Source organism: Telopea speciosissima, chromosome 9, assembly GCF_018873765.1.
Source record: "Telopea speciosissima isolate NSW1024214 ecotype Mountain lineage chromosome 9, Tspe_v1, whole genome shotgun sequence".
NCBI lineage: Eukaryota > Viridiplantae > Streptophyta > Magnoliopsida > Proteales > Proteaceae > Telopea > Telopea speciosissima.
This window is the reverse complement of record NC_057924.1, coordinates 62,312,237-62,326,367: the sequence shown is the minus strand read 5'-3', so window position 1 is coordinate 62,326,367 and position 14,131 is coordinate 62,312,237. Positions and strand designations below refer to the sequence as shown.

Sequence of the window (14,131 nt, the reverse complement as noted above, 5' to 3'; positions counted from 1 at the left end):
CTTTGCTTTTTTCACTTTATTGCAGTGTAAAATTTCACCTCAATTTTTTCATTACTTTACTTGTTATTAGCTTTTTATCCCTACAGACAGACATTAGATATAGTTTGAGTCTGCTGAATATTTTCCCTGAAGAGATCCGTTACTTTTGCCCTCAGCTTTAGATGATTAAATTAAGAAGATTGAATTTGGCGTAAGTCATTCCAAGGCTATAATTTTATATTGAAGTTTTTATGCTTTGAATCTAATTTTCCCTTTTGGTTGCCATGATTTGCTGACTCAGTACACTGAGCCTTCATTGTAGAATGTTTAATGCATTAAAAAATTCTATTGGGAAAAAAATTTTGAAGAATGTCTTTCACATTACATGGTTTAGGGTGTTAATTTCATGGTTGCTGGAGGCCTCTGTCTTTGTAGATCTCCCATAGAGGTTAGCTAACCAACACCTCTTGCATTGTAATTTGGTAGGGAAAAGATACTATTAAAAGAATGGAGAATGTCTCGTTATATGAGGCTGATAAAAGTGAAGAATGCTCTAGTTTGGTGATCCTAACCAACTGCCAGAATTCTCATTATTGATCGCTTGAAGTGGGACCAGGGTATGGATGCACATAGGGTGGGCTTGAGTGTAGCATTTGTTAAATTTCATATCTTATGTGTTCAGATGTAAATTACTTATGGACTGGCCAATTAACACTCCTGGATCAAGACAGGAATTGGGGCAGACACAAGGGCTTTAAGGAAAAAAAAGAAGTAGAAAGAATAGGAAGAAAAAGGTGGAAAGATTAAACCATTCGGAGTAAGGTGTCTTCCAACAACTTTCTTTGTTTTTAATGCTGGGATAATGGATTGGTATACCAGTACAACGGAGGCTCCAAGATTTATTTGATAGGGTTTATAAATAGTTTACTTTGTGTTTTCCTTTAGGGAGAAAGAACACTACCTGGGTTATTTTATTTTATTGTTGTTCTGAATTTAATGGTTGCAGTGTTGCACTATTGTATTGTCTCTTCCTGAGGTATCAGTTTTATTGTGCTTTGGTGAGTCTTTCATGTTGGGATTCGTTGACAATAGTATGGCATTGACCGGCTCTGCCACAACTTCTCTCTCTAAGGAGATACCCATCGGCGGATTTCATGGGTTCTACATACTCTAACGAAACCAGTGCAATTCTATTTAGATAAGGGACAGCACTAAACTTTTTTTTTGGGTAACGCACTTAACTAACGTTGGCTATTAAAGTGTACTTAATAGCCACAGACTGACCCACTTGGATGGGTGGTCCATTGTTTGGGCTTTTTTCTTTTTTACCCCCAGCTGTCTAATGTAGTCAATGATTGGAAAATCATTCACTTCAGAATTCAGTCTAGACATTGAGAGTGATTGGAGTAGTTAGAACTGCTAATGGTGTAATCCCAAACAATCTCTTCTGTTTAGCCCTAGCATATTCTTAATCTTCTTAGTTCTCTGTTGTTCTCACTCTCATCCCAGGTTCAAGATAAACAATCTTTCTTATCCATCTTTTCTACTACATGTTATTTCATTTGGTTAACCTGGAATCAATGTTGTTTTTCACAATCTCCCTCCCTTCCTAACCCCACTTCTATTATGAGGAATGTAAATCGGTGGATTTCTGATTTGAAACTTTATCCCTCTCATCTTAGTTTTATGATTCTAAGCTTCTTGTCCCATCCCCCTCAATTTTGGATTACTTAGAATTAACACAACCTGACTCTCTGATCCTCATCAGTGAGTTAGGTTGTTTTGCGACTGATACAAGAGAGGCTGGCTGGGTTGTTATAGTAATTTATAGAAAGAACTTCATCTGAAAAAATTGTGTGTCCAATAGAACAACACATTTTGGGTTCTCTTTCAAGGCTTCTATGAGGATTACAGACAGTTGGGTGTCCTTGTTCTCTCTTCCTTTGTTCAAGTGGACAAGGTGATCAGTAGACCCATAAATTGACTCAGCAGTTGCAAGTGCCAGTCTTCTCTTTCCTATACAATCCATCCCTCGAATTAGAAACCAATTCCCATTCTTCTCGGACAATTTGGAGGAACCTATTAAAGCTTCTGCAATGGAAGGGATTATCGCAGATTGCCAAGGGATATTCTCTTGCAATAGCTTACAGAGATCTCTTTTTGGGTCCATCTTTCCTTCTTTTTTGAACCTTGGATGCCATGGAATCTGAGAAAAGAGGATTGCCAAGAGCAAGAGTGGTCTTCACTTCCTGGCTTTCCATGCTTTTCAGAAAATCCAAGCTCAATTCTGACTGCTGGTGTTCCCATGCCTCTTCATTAGTGAAACTAAATTCAATTGTTCGTGACTAGTGACTTCTCAATTGAGATGCAATGCTTGTGATATGGTTGGTCTCCAATATAGACTCGGTGAAAGAAATCGAAGTCGATTCAGGGAAAATGCTGGTTTGATTGTACTGAGATGAGGAAGGCCACCAAGGGTAAGATTTTGAATAGGTATAGCTCTTGGCACTTGAGTTTTGGTTGTTGAATAAGGAAGAGCCTTTCTTGTGGAGGATCTGATTAGGCCTTGGATGGTGTAGGCTGTGGCATAACCTGTTCCATCTTTTCTTCAATTCAACCAAATCATCCTGAAAAAAATAAAATATTAATAAAGGAGACACGTTGTAAGAACAGAGGAAGAGAACTTAATTGAAAGTTGTTTAAAACATCATCATCAACATCTCTTTACCTTGTGATGGGTGTCAGCTTTATATGGCTGCAACCAGTAAGGCAAGTTGGTTGGACCCTTGACCATGTCTTTGGAATTGCAAGAACTAAGAAGAGAGGAAGATGGGTTTTGCTGGCCTGATGTGAATATGGCTGCCTCTTTTTCAAAATTGGAGATACAATCAGCACAACAGGTGAGACTGTCTGGTTCTTCCTTGGGAGTGAAAGGTTTTGTTTCTGGCACTAGAGATGTGTTTGGAGAGAGAGATACCTTTGAGTCAAGGGCACTACAAGAATGAAAAAAAAAGAAAAGATTAAATCTAATGCAAAAAAGGAATTTAAAAAAAAAAAAAAGAAGAATCTCTAAATTTGCTAGTCAATACAGATATGGTAAATGAATTTCATATATAGTAACTAATGCTCTGTTTTTATTTTTCTATTTATTGTGGGTACTGTATTTTATTCACATTTGGTGATTATCAAAAGAAAATTTCTTCCAGATCTATTCTAAAGAAGGGAAAGTACAAACTCAACTGGTAAATAAACTTGTGGTTTAGCTGAAAATAAACAATTAGATCAATAAGTAAATGAACAAATAGAATGTATAAATAAAAAGATAAAATAAAGAAACCAGATCGAAGTTAATAAGTGGACCCTCTTTGAGAAGGTAAAATTAAAAGATATTTGGAAAAAATTTAAAAAAATAAAAAAAATCAAAAATCAAAACAATGAATATTAGAAACACAAATCCAAGCAAAAATTCAAGGATTTCATTATAAATCTAAAACTTGATGCATTTGAGTGAAGCAATTGATGGTTGGCTTACTTGGAAGCATGGAGGCTCAAACCCAATCCACCTGAAGGAACAGAGACAGCTTGAAGATTCCATTGAGTCTCAAGAGAGGGTTGCTTCATCTGGCACCTCATGTAAGTTTGATAATTTGCAATGGCCATTAACCATACCTTACTGTTTGAGCAGCTATAGTCTGAGAGCAACCTTCCTATCTCTGCAACCAGATGATCAGTACCTTTAAAACTACATACTTCTGCTGAGAATCCTCCCTCTTTCTCACCAACACCACCTTCAACTACCCATTTGAGATCTCCAGCATAGATGATTGCTCCCCCACCTCCTGTTACAAGAGAACCCACCTTCCTTCTCAAGTCTGCAACCTTCATCTCCATATCCTCTCTCTTCATGAACCTCAAAGAGACAGAGGATAACTGAAATTTAATAAAGTGGGCCGATCTTAATTCGTCAGGTACCTCGCCTCTTTCCACTTTCCCCATGAGCTCTGCAACCAGTCCTTTAGTAGTTGAAACAGAGTCCCCAACAATCACTGTATTCCTTCTTTTCTTCCTCATCAGAACCTGCAAAACCAACCTGAAATCCTCCTTTTCAGTGGCTGAATCAGGGAAGATGGAACTTAAAGGCTTCTTTGGAGTAGAAAAGAGTAGTGGGTTTTGCTCAGAATAGCAATTCAACAAATGGGTCTGCCAGAAACTGCTGTGGTTGCTAATCTCTCTATGAGTTTCAATAGGAGGAGAAAAAGTAGAAGAGAGAATCCCACCAGAGCTGCTATAGCACTGAAAAACAGAAGAAGCTGAAACGTCCTCTAGGTCGTTCTTCACAGATGTTCTGGAGAATCCAGCTTCTCTCATTACCCTACTAACACTAGGGTCATCTAAAATGGATATAATGAGCTGCTCTAGTGCTACCTTAATGGCAAGGAGAGGTTGTTATTGCTGCTGTTCTATGCAACCTCTCCTCTGGTGTGCTTGAGCTCTCTTCAGTGCTGCAATGAGAGCATTTGAGAGAGAAGGTTGGCCGTGTAGGAAAGGACCAGGTGTTGTTGGAAGTCTATTGAGAGCCACATTGAAGCAAAGTTCAAGAGCTCTGCATTGCAGTGGATGAGAAGTTGAATGTGGATGAGACTTGAGACAAGCCCTCCTTAAGAGACAGCATCTTGGATTCAATAAAGTGGCCGGCAGCCTCATTACAGCTTGACACCAGCACCCCCAGCCCCTTAATTCTCCCCTCTTGGCCTAAGAAGATCAAGATTGGGATTGGAAGTTGGAACTAAATATCACTTGTATGTATCTTTGCGATTTCTATTCATCTTGGGTTTTAAAACATAGAGTACAGAGTAACAATTTTGTATTAAATCAATTATATATAGAGAAACACCAAAAGACAAATATAGAATCCAGCCTCTGGTTCAAACTTTGAAAATTTTCGGGTGCACAACCTTAAATATTCCTCAATTCACTATTTCTTGCTGCTATATTTTACATACAGTTATTTCTCCTTGGATGTCATTTGTCCATCTGTAGTTCCATAAAACCATCCAAAACAAACAGATAAAAAATGGAACAGAAATCCAAAAATCCCAAACAAACAAACAAACAAACAAAAAGAACCCATTTAAGTTTTCAGTCTATTACAGAGAATTAGAAGGGAAAAAAAAAGACTAACCTCACAAAACAAGGACGCCTTTTCTTGTAGTGACAACCTTAAATATTCATAGACAGAGACATTGTTTTACTTTGTTTTCCCCTCAGTAAGCAAACCTTAACAAGTGAAAGGAGACTATCTCAATTCTCCTGGTTGTTTGTTATGAAAGTTGAGTACCATGGGTTCTGGGTATATATAGAAAAGATTTTACAGAGTAGTCTAGAAAGAAAAAAAATAGAGAAAAGGAGGGAAAAGGGTAATGTGGAGTTGGTAGCTTTGTCAATCCCTCTTTCTCTCTCTCTCTCTCTCTCTCCCTCTCGATTCTTGAATATTTTCTGTTTAGTAGACAATATCCATAAGTTCTATTCGTGCTTTTGTGAAAATGTGTGTTCATGACTCTCCCTCTTTGGTGCTTTTCTAATATTTGGTTTGAGTGTGATGAAAGAGTGCAATTTGTTTCCTCATCCGCCATGAGAAAGTCTCATTTTATGAATGGATCAGCGAGGTCTTTAAAATGACTCAGGTGGTGGAGTAATGATTGGACACCATCCATGTAGTTTATTGGGGATGAAAACATGATGTCCTATGCTCCAACATCTACGGTAATTTGAATTTGACTTCATACTTTTCTCTTGGCCTACTAACTTATTATTTTTATAATGACAATGGAGATGTTGATAAGGTAATGGATAGTCTTTTCTTCTTCTGTAAATTGGTCTAGATGTTTTTAAATGAGTAGCTTTCCGTGTAGCAAACTTCACTTGATGGCATAGAGTTGTTCATGATTCTTTCTCAATAATTACTCTTCCTTGCATTCTAATTCCCATTTTGTATACTGCACTCCCCATTACTAGTGGCTCCCCAATGCAACTCTAGAGTACATGGAAATTTGTTTGATTCATCCATGCTCTTTTTTTTTTCTTCTTCTTTTAATGTTCTAGAAACTCTGGAAACAAGCAGAGATAGGTGTTGTGGTGTAGTGTGGAACTTTGCATGGCAGTCCAGTCGTGAAGAAGTTGCTTCATCGAACAAATTTTGTAAAAAACACGACTTCCTTCTCCACATTATTTATTTTTAATTGTTGCTTTGTATTTATTTTATTCACTTTCAAATAAATGTGTCTATATGTTTCCCTTGTTAGGTTAATGTACATTGCTGCAGAGTTATATAAGACGAGAGAGAGGAAGGTCAGAGAAGAAGAATAGAAAAACAACGAGCATTTTCAGCCAAGTGAGTAGTAGTTTTTTGGGTTCTTTGATTTTATTATCTTTTTCTAACTCAAGTTGGGAACCTACTCCATTTGGTTTAGGATTTCCTTTGTTCTCTTTTCAAACTTGAGTATTTTTGGAACTCTATTTTCAACCTTAAAGGAATAGCTGTTAGCATTATTTTTTTCATGGTAGTTTAGGCATGTTCATTGGTTGAAATTGGATATAGATGATGTACTGAAAATCTGATCCTGCTTCTTAGCTGAAAGTTAGCAAAAGTGTGTCTGCAGTAATTCTTTTTTAGTTTGTTCTTTTGGGGATATCATCAGAAGATATAATTGAACTATACAGTGACATAGAGATGGTGTATCAATCATTGTAAATTCTTCTTCTTTGTTCTCTATGATACTTTATGCCGATATGAGCTGATAAATTGGTACATGGTTATATTGCTACAGGTACTGCCTATTGCGAGTTTGATTTTAATCCAGACACTTTTTCGACATGATCAAGCTAATAAAGATTGGTACATGGTTATATTGCTGCAGGTAATGTCCATTTGAATACTAATGTCAATGAGTTATTGTTAAATTTTGTGTGTTACTGGAGTTGCTTAGTGATTTAAACCACTCTTTGTCTAAGGTGTTCATTGATTGAAGACATAGAGCAAAGGACATACATTGTTTATTTTGTTTTTGAATTTTAATAATTAGTCATAGGTTGTAAGTGTCCTTTGGGGTAAGGTAGACTAAATGTAATTAAGTTTCAAACGGTCATTTGTACAGGTAAACTTAAACTATTTTGGATCTTGTCATTATTTCATTGTTTTTAGGGATGAATGTTCTCTTCTTTTTTTTTTTTTTTGTGGAAGTCTTATGTCTCTTCACATCAATAGGTTAAAGGATAAGATAATTGAACAGGTTAAAGGATTTGCACCACAAAAATAACAGGTTAAAGGATTAGGTAAATAAATATTTTTTTTAAAATACTATATGTAGCGGCGTTTCTTACTAAATGCCGCAATATGTAGCTTTTACCGACGTTTAAATAACGCCGCTATAGGATATTTTACCGGCGTTTATGTAAACATGCCGTAAATAAATGATCGTAGACCAACACTTACCAATCTATAGCGACATTTCAGAAAACGCCGTTATAAAGTATATATGGCGACATTTGTTAACAAACGCCAGCGAAAGTATACTTACACGGGCATCTGGCATAAACGCCGTGATACATTTCCGGCAGTACATTTGACGACATATGTGCGGCATTTGTAATAAACGCCACTGAATCATATAGCGGCCTTTTTTTAAGCTACGGTGACACTTTAAAAACGCCACAAAAGACGCCTTTTCTTGTAGTGTTGGGAGGGTCTTGGATTTATTATATGTACAGAAGTAAAAATGTAATCATGTAGATATTAGGATTTTTAGGATTCCCTGTATAATGTGTCTATGTGGAAAACCTTAGAGACAAGTGATGAAGATTACATCGTGAGGTGGAGAGTAGTGTAAAGTATATTATATATATTTTTTGGCGTAGTACAAAATTCTCTAGTTATCTCAAGTAGATATAGGCATTCGTGTCGAACCATGATAAATTTCTCATGTTCTTATGATTATTTGCTTGGATTTTCCTTGTGTTTGAATATTCATCCCAATAAGAAGGCCTAAAAGTGATGAGATAGCAATGGTTCTTGAAAACACAAACAAAGAAGGAAAACTCAGGAGCTTGTAATCGTCTGAACATTTGAAGTTGTAACCGTGCCAAATTTCACTAATTTTGACATGTCTGAGACGAAACAGGAGGCACAATGAAACTGCATTATTTAATCGAAAATTTTCTCGTTTCTTCGAAAAGGTCACTTATTCCGGTATTTCACTCATTTCGGTCTAAAAAATGCATTGTTTTATCAAATTTTAGACATTTTATGTCGATATTTCACTCATTTCGATCATTTGTCATCAAGAATAACCAAGCGAGATTTATGGGAAACAAGTACCCTATTTCGATCAAATTTTGGTATTCACTCATCTTAATTTGATCTAAACGGCAAAACGAAACAAGTTTTCAAGCCTTGTTTTACAATTGGATAATGATGATATGTTAGGTTGAAATGCTATCCCTTTTATATATTTTTGTTTTTCTTTCTTCCTCAAATGGTGGATGACTAGATATTTTTGTTTCCTTTTTTCTCGTCTGTTTATTTATTTTTTCAATACACGATGACTTTGTCTAAAGCCTAAAGTGGAGAATGTCAATGATGTATGTCACTTTAACTTTTTCTCTTTTCTTTTCTTCCCCAACCCGCTCATAGACGATGACTTGACTAAGAGGAAAATGTCCCTCATTTTTAGCTTTCTTTTCTTTTCTTCCCAGTATGCTTGACTGGAGTAAAGAGATGAGAATTATTGTAGGTAGTGTTTGGTATGCATACTTGAAATGCATTCCAAATTGATTTCGCATTCTCAATGATAAAAACCGTAATGCATACCAAACACAGCCCTATCTTTCATTTCTTTATGAAATTGTACTGTCCTTTCAAGTTGTGCATACCCGAACCTGTCCTTTTCCGTACTTTCACATGGGTATGTATCCATTCTTAATAATTGTTTATTATTTCAATAACTTTTTAAGAAAAAAGTTGCATGACACCTATAATTCAATAATTTCAATAAGGCGTATGGTTTTTGGATTTGATACATTTTTTTTTTTTTTTTTTAGGGAAGTAGTTCTCTGTCCGGGAGTGTGGCCTACGCCAGCATTCCCATGTTTCTATCTCTCTCCTCCTCAAAACAAGGGGGCAGAGATGTCTTTTCACATGGAGAGGAGAGAGATAGACTCATGGGAGTGCTGGCATAGGCCACACTCCTGCACAGAAAACTTTTTCCCTTTTTTTTATTTGGGTGAGGGAGGGTGGGTGAGTAAACTTCGAATTTAGCTCGTCTTCAGGGAGCCTAGCACTCCCAGGATGTTGCCAGCCGTTGGGCCGTGTCGCACACATCTCTAGGCATACAATGAGATGTGAGCAGCACAGTTCAACCGCTGATTGCCCCCTAGCAGCACCCTGGGCGCTGGGCTCCCTAGAGACGATCCTGATCCATAAACTTTGGATGGGATACACAATGCTAGAGGAAAGTACACTTTGCCATAATAAAATCTTAAGATGAAATTACAAAAAATATTATTCCTTTTCTAACGGTGGGAAGTATGGATCTTGATCCTCTACTGCGGAGCTGCCAGGCAGAACCGTGCAGTCAAGACATGATGAGGTGTGCAATGACTGTCTTACCGCCACTCAGGTAAGGCGGTCATCACACACCTCACTGTGTCATGGCAGTAGGGTCCTACTGGTAGCTTGGCCATAGAGTATCCGATTGGTTCTTGCTCTTCTCGTCGGTTGATTAATTCCATTTTAATAGAAAATTTGATCCTTGATTTGCATTTTCTGTTCCACAATTCCACAGTGCAGGTCTGTCACAATTTTTTTGTTGTATTCCCCTCTGTTAAGTTTGAATTTCAAAGTCATTCGTATATGTGTTATTGTGTGTGCAAATGGATAATATACACAAAAGAAATCTTATCTAACTAATCTCTTTTTTTTTTTTTTTTTTTGTTGGGTCTGAAACTAATCTCCTAATAATATGAAAAATATATACATAGAAAATGTGTGGTAGGTGAATAAAATAAGAATAGACACGTGAACAATTGTAAGACCCTCTCCAGTGGAGGATGACTAGACTAAACAAATAAAGAGGCCAATGTCTCAAAATTATTGTAGAAAACGCAAGGCTGGGAGTAACCCCTCTCCTTTAGTCTGCCCTTTAACTTTATTTTGTCATAGTTTCAATCTCGCAATCTTTCTCTCTCAGAATTTCGGAAGTAGAAAATCATAGTTCATCGGATCTTGTGCTTAATTTGTCCATGGCTTCTAAGATGACCTACGACGGAGCCTCTTCTTCCTCCCGTCCATGGAGTTATGATGTGTTCTTGAGCTTTTGCGGTCAGGACACTCGCACAAATTTCACCGATCACCTCTTTAACGAGTTGGTACGGGATGGGATTCACACCTTTAGAGACAACGAAGAGCTAAACAAAGGAGAGGATATCACTTCAGAATTGATGGCAGCCATCGAAGGTTCTAGGATTTCCATTATCATCTTCTCTGAGAATTATGCTTCTTCGACTTGGTGCCTTAGTGAGCTGGTGAAGATCCTCGATTGCAAAAAAAATGGCCCAACAGAGAAGGTTATGCCAGTTTTCTACAAGGTGGATCCATCAGATGTCAGGAAACAGAGTAACAGTTATGGTGAGGCATTTTTGAGACACGAAAAGCGTTTCAAGGATGAGATGGGGAAGGTGGAGACGTGGAGGGCTGCTCTCACAGAAGCTGCGAATTTGTCTGGGTGGGATCAAGTAAATGTTGCAAATGGGTAAGTAGTCTTAGTTATATTCTTTCAGTTCTGTAGATGAGTTGTGAATTTGGATCGTCTATGGCGCAGCTGCCCGTCCTGTCTGTGCTGTACAGACACAAGGCCACGTGCAAAGCCCACCTTACCCCTGCCTGAGCGCCTTGCCCGAGTGGGGGTAAGGAAGTCTTTGCACGTGACCCTATGTCTGACCAGCACAGGCAGGATAGGGCAACGCACCGTAGAAAATCTGTGTTGATGAGTTGTGTCTATCATGGATTCGGACCAGCATTCTGTCTTGTTAAACCAAAATCCTTTTACCAATATTAGATCATGCTTCTTTATTGTTGAATCCTTCTTGATTTAGTAACTAAAGTTTTATTGTGCATTTTTTATTTGTTTCTTTGTTTGTACCGAAATGTTCAGGCATGAGGCTGAGCTTATAAAGAAAATTGTTGAAGAATTGTTGACAATAGTGCACCCGACACGCTTGCATGTTGCAGCACATGTAATTGGGTTAAATTCCCACATTGAGCATATAGTTTGTTTGCTAAATGATGGCGGATTGGATGTTGTTCGCACCATAGGGATATATGGCCCCGGTGGAATAGGCAAAACAACTATTGCAAAGGCCATATTTAACATTATGTCTACAAATTTTGAAGGTAGCTGCTTCCTTGCTAATGTTAGAGAGGTTTCAAGCCAACAACATGGTTTAGTTGTCTTGCAAAAACAGCTTCTCTCTAGTTTGTTGAAGAGAAAACCCATAGACATAGACAACGAGGACCAAGGAATCATTATTATCGAAGAACACCTATGCCATAAAAGAGTTCTTATTGTTCTTGATGATGTTGAAGAAAGGGAACAATTCTATAAATTGGTTAAAGGGCATGATTCGTTTGGTCTGGGAAGTCGAATCATCCTAACAACTAGAGATGAGCATTTGCTAAATGGACTGGATGTGGATGAAAAATATAAATATAGAGTCGATATGATGAATCAAAATGAATCCCTTCAACTTTTCAGTTGTCATGCCTTTCGACAAAATCATCCATTAGAAGACTATGTGCAACTCTCAAATGATGTAGTAGATTATGCAGGGGCCTTCCATTAGCTCTTGTGATTTTGGGTTCTCTTCTATACAAAAGAAGTCAAGTTGAGTGGGAAAGGGAATTGAAGAAATTATGAAAGATACCCAATGGTCGGATTTTTGAAAAACTTGAAATAAGTTATAATGCATTAGATGAATCTGGCCAGACCATATTTCTTGATATATCATGCTTCTTCATTGGAGAGGATAAAAATTTTGTAATTACAATTCTAGATGCTTGTGATCTAGGCGGGGAAGCTGGAATTAAACTTCTCACAGAGAGGTCTCTAATAACAATTGATAAGAGAAACAAGCCACGTATGCATGATTTGATTCGGGACATGGGAAGGAAAATTGTTCGCAAACAGTCTCCTCGGAAGCCTGGAGGACGTAGTAGATTGTGGGACAATAATGAAGCCTTTGATGTATTGATAAACCTCACCGTAAGTATTATTAACACAAATTAATGTCTTATCATAATATGATGATTATTAGGAAATAGATATGAAAATTGTCCTCACTCTTAATATTTTCCTTTTTGCAATTTTTCTCTTCTTATTAATTTCTCTCTTTTATTAGGGAACTGATGTAGTTGAAGGCCTTCAATTAAACTTGGGTGGATGTAAGGAGGAAGAGTTCGGCCAGTTGATCACTGAAGGATTTTCTAAAATGCCTAATCTAAGATTACTCAAAGTTGATCAAGGCCGCCTGGTCCCTATATTTCAGGATTTTTCTCCTCAAGAGCGGGTTTGTTTCAGAAACTTAGTTTGGGTTAGGTGGGAAGGATTTACCGGATTCCCCTTCGGATATATGCCAAATAATTTTCATCTAGAGAACCTTGTTGTTCTTGACATGCAACGTAGCACACTCAGAGTAGTTTGGGAGGGAACCAAGGTATGCCATAATTTTATTGAGTTTTCCTATATTTGTTTGAGTTTTACCCTATGCAATTTGTGAAAACTAATTTTTCCCTTTCTTCCAGTGTCTTCCAAAATTGAAGGAACTAAATCTTTGTGACACTGACTGGCTAAGATATACGCCAGACTTCTCAGGGCTTCCAAATCTTGAGAAATTGAATCTCAGTGCTTGTCAAGGTTTGGATGAAGTCCATAAAAGTATTGTTCGTCTTAAGAAATTTGTAAGCTTGAATCTATGGTTTTGTCGCAATCTCAGGAATCTTCCGAGTGGTATATCTTTCTGCTCAAAACTTGAAACTCTGAACGTGGGCTATTGCACGACACTCCGATCACTTCCAATGCTACCATCAAGTTTGCGTTCTTTTGATGCATCAAATTGTTACGAGTTGAAAAGGTTACCAAATCTATCAAACTTGAAGTACCTAACGAAGCTAAATCTTCAAGGGTGTGAAAAGCTGACTGAAATTGAGGGCTTAGAGGCTTTGAAGTCTGTGGCAACTATAAACTTGAAAGGATGCATCAATTTGGAAAGTTTTGTCAAGACCAGAATGTTTCAGGTTCGACGTCCTCTCTCTCTCTCTCTCTCTCCATGGAGAATGTACTTCGATGGGTCTAAGACTAACGAATTGGCCGTGGCCGAGGTCATAATTCTCTCTCCAATGCGGAGGACGAGAACCCAACTGACTTTCTAATTAGATTTCCCATGTACCAACAATCAGGCCGAATACGAGGCCATAAGTTATTTCTATAAATAACATGATTTTGATTGTTTGGATGGACAGGACATATCTAAAGAACTTGTTGGAAATCGTAATGTCTGTGACATCATTTTGGACGAGAATGAAGTTCCAGAGTGGTTTGGCTTTCAAAGCGAATTAGATTCATTATCTTGTCAAGTTACTACTCAACTTCATAACATGGAGATGCAGCATCAGCCACAACCACAAGGGTTGATTATATGCGTTGTTTTGGATGCCACCCTTTTTGGTTCAGTAAAGTATAATAGTTACAACGATTAGGCTGAGATAAAGAAGGAGATAAAGATCAAGTTTGAATTTGAAAGTGTTTCACCTTATCATTTTATGTGATAGGGTGGTGTATATATATTGTTTATCTCCAACGGTTTAGTAATACAAGTATACGTATCTTAGTTTGAATTACACTTAACAAACTCCTACTTTGTAGGATTAAGATAACTCTTAGACGATGGGACCTCTCCAACGTCCACTGACTTATTCAAAATATTTGAATTTTGAATCTTTGGATTGCCGTTTACACACCCCCTCAAGCGAATCGGCCGGGCACAGACGGTGAGCTTGGCTCTCAATAATTTGAACCGTGGTCCTGGTAGCCCTTTTGTTAGT

At 37.6% G+C, this 14,131-nt stretch overlaps 2 pseudogenes; one reads left to right on the top strand and one right to left on the bottom strand.

The window, feature by feature from the left end:
- Positions 1-1,804: 1,804 nt before the first annotated feature.
- Positions 1,805-4,683, bottom strand: LOC122639241 (annotated as a pseudogene).
- Positions 4,684-10,260: 5,577 nt separating this feature from the next.
- Positions 10,261-13,786, top strand: LOC122639240 (annotated as a pseudogene).
- Positions 13,787-14,131: the final 345 nt, after the last annotated feature.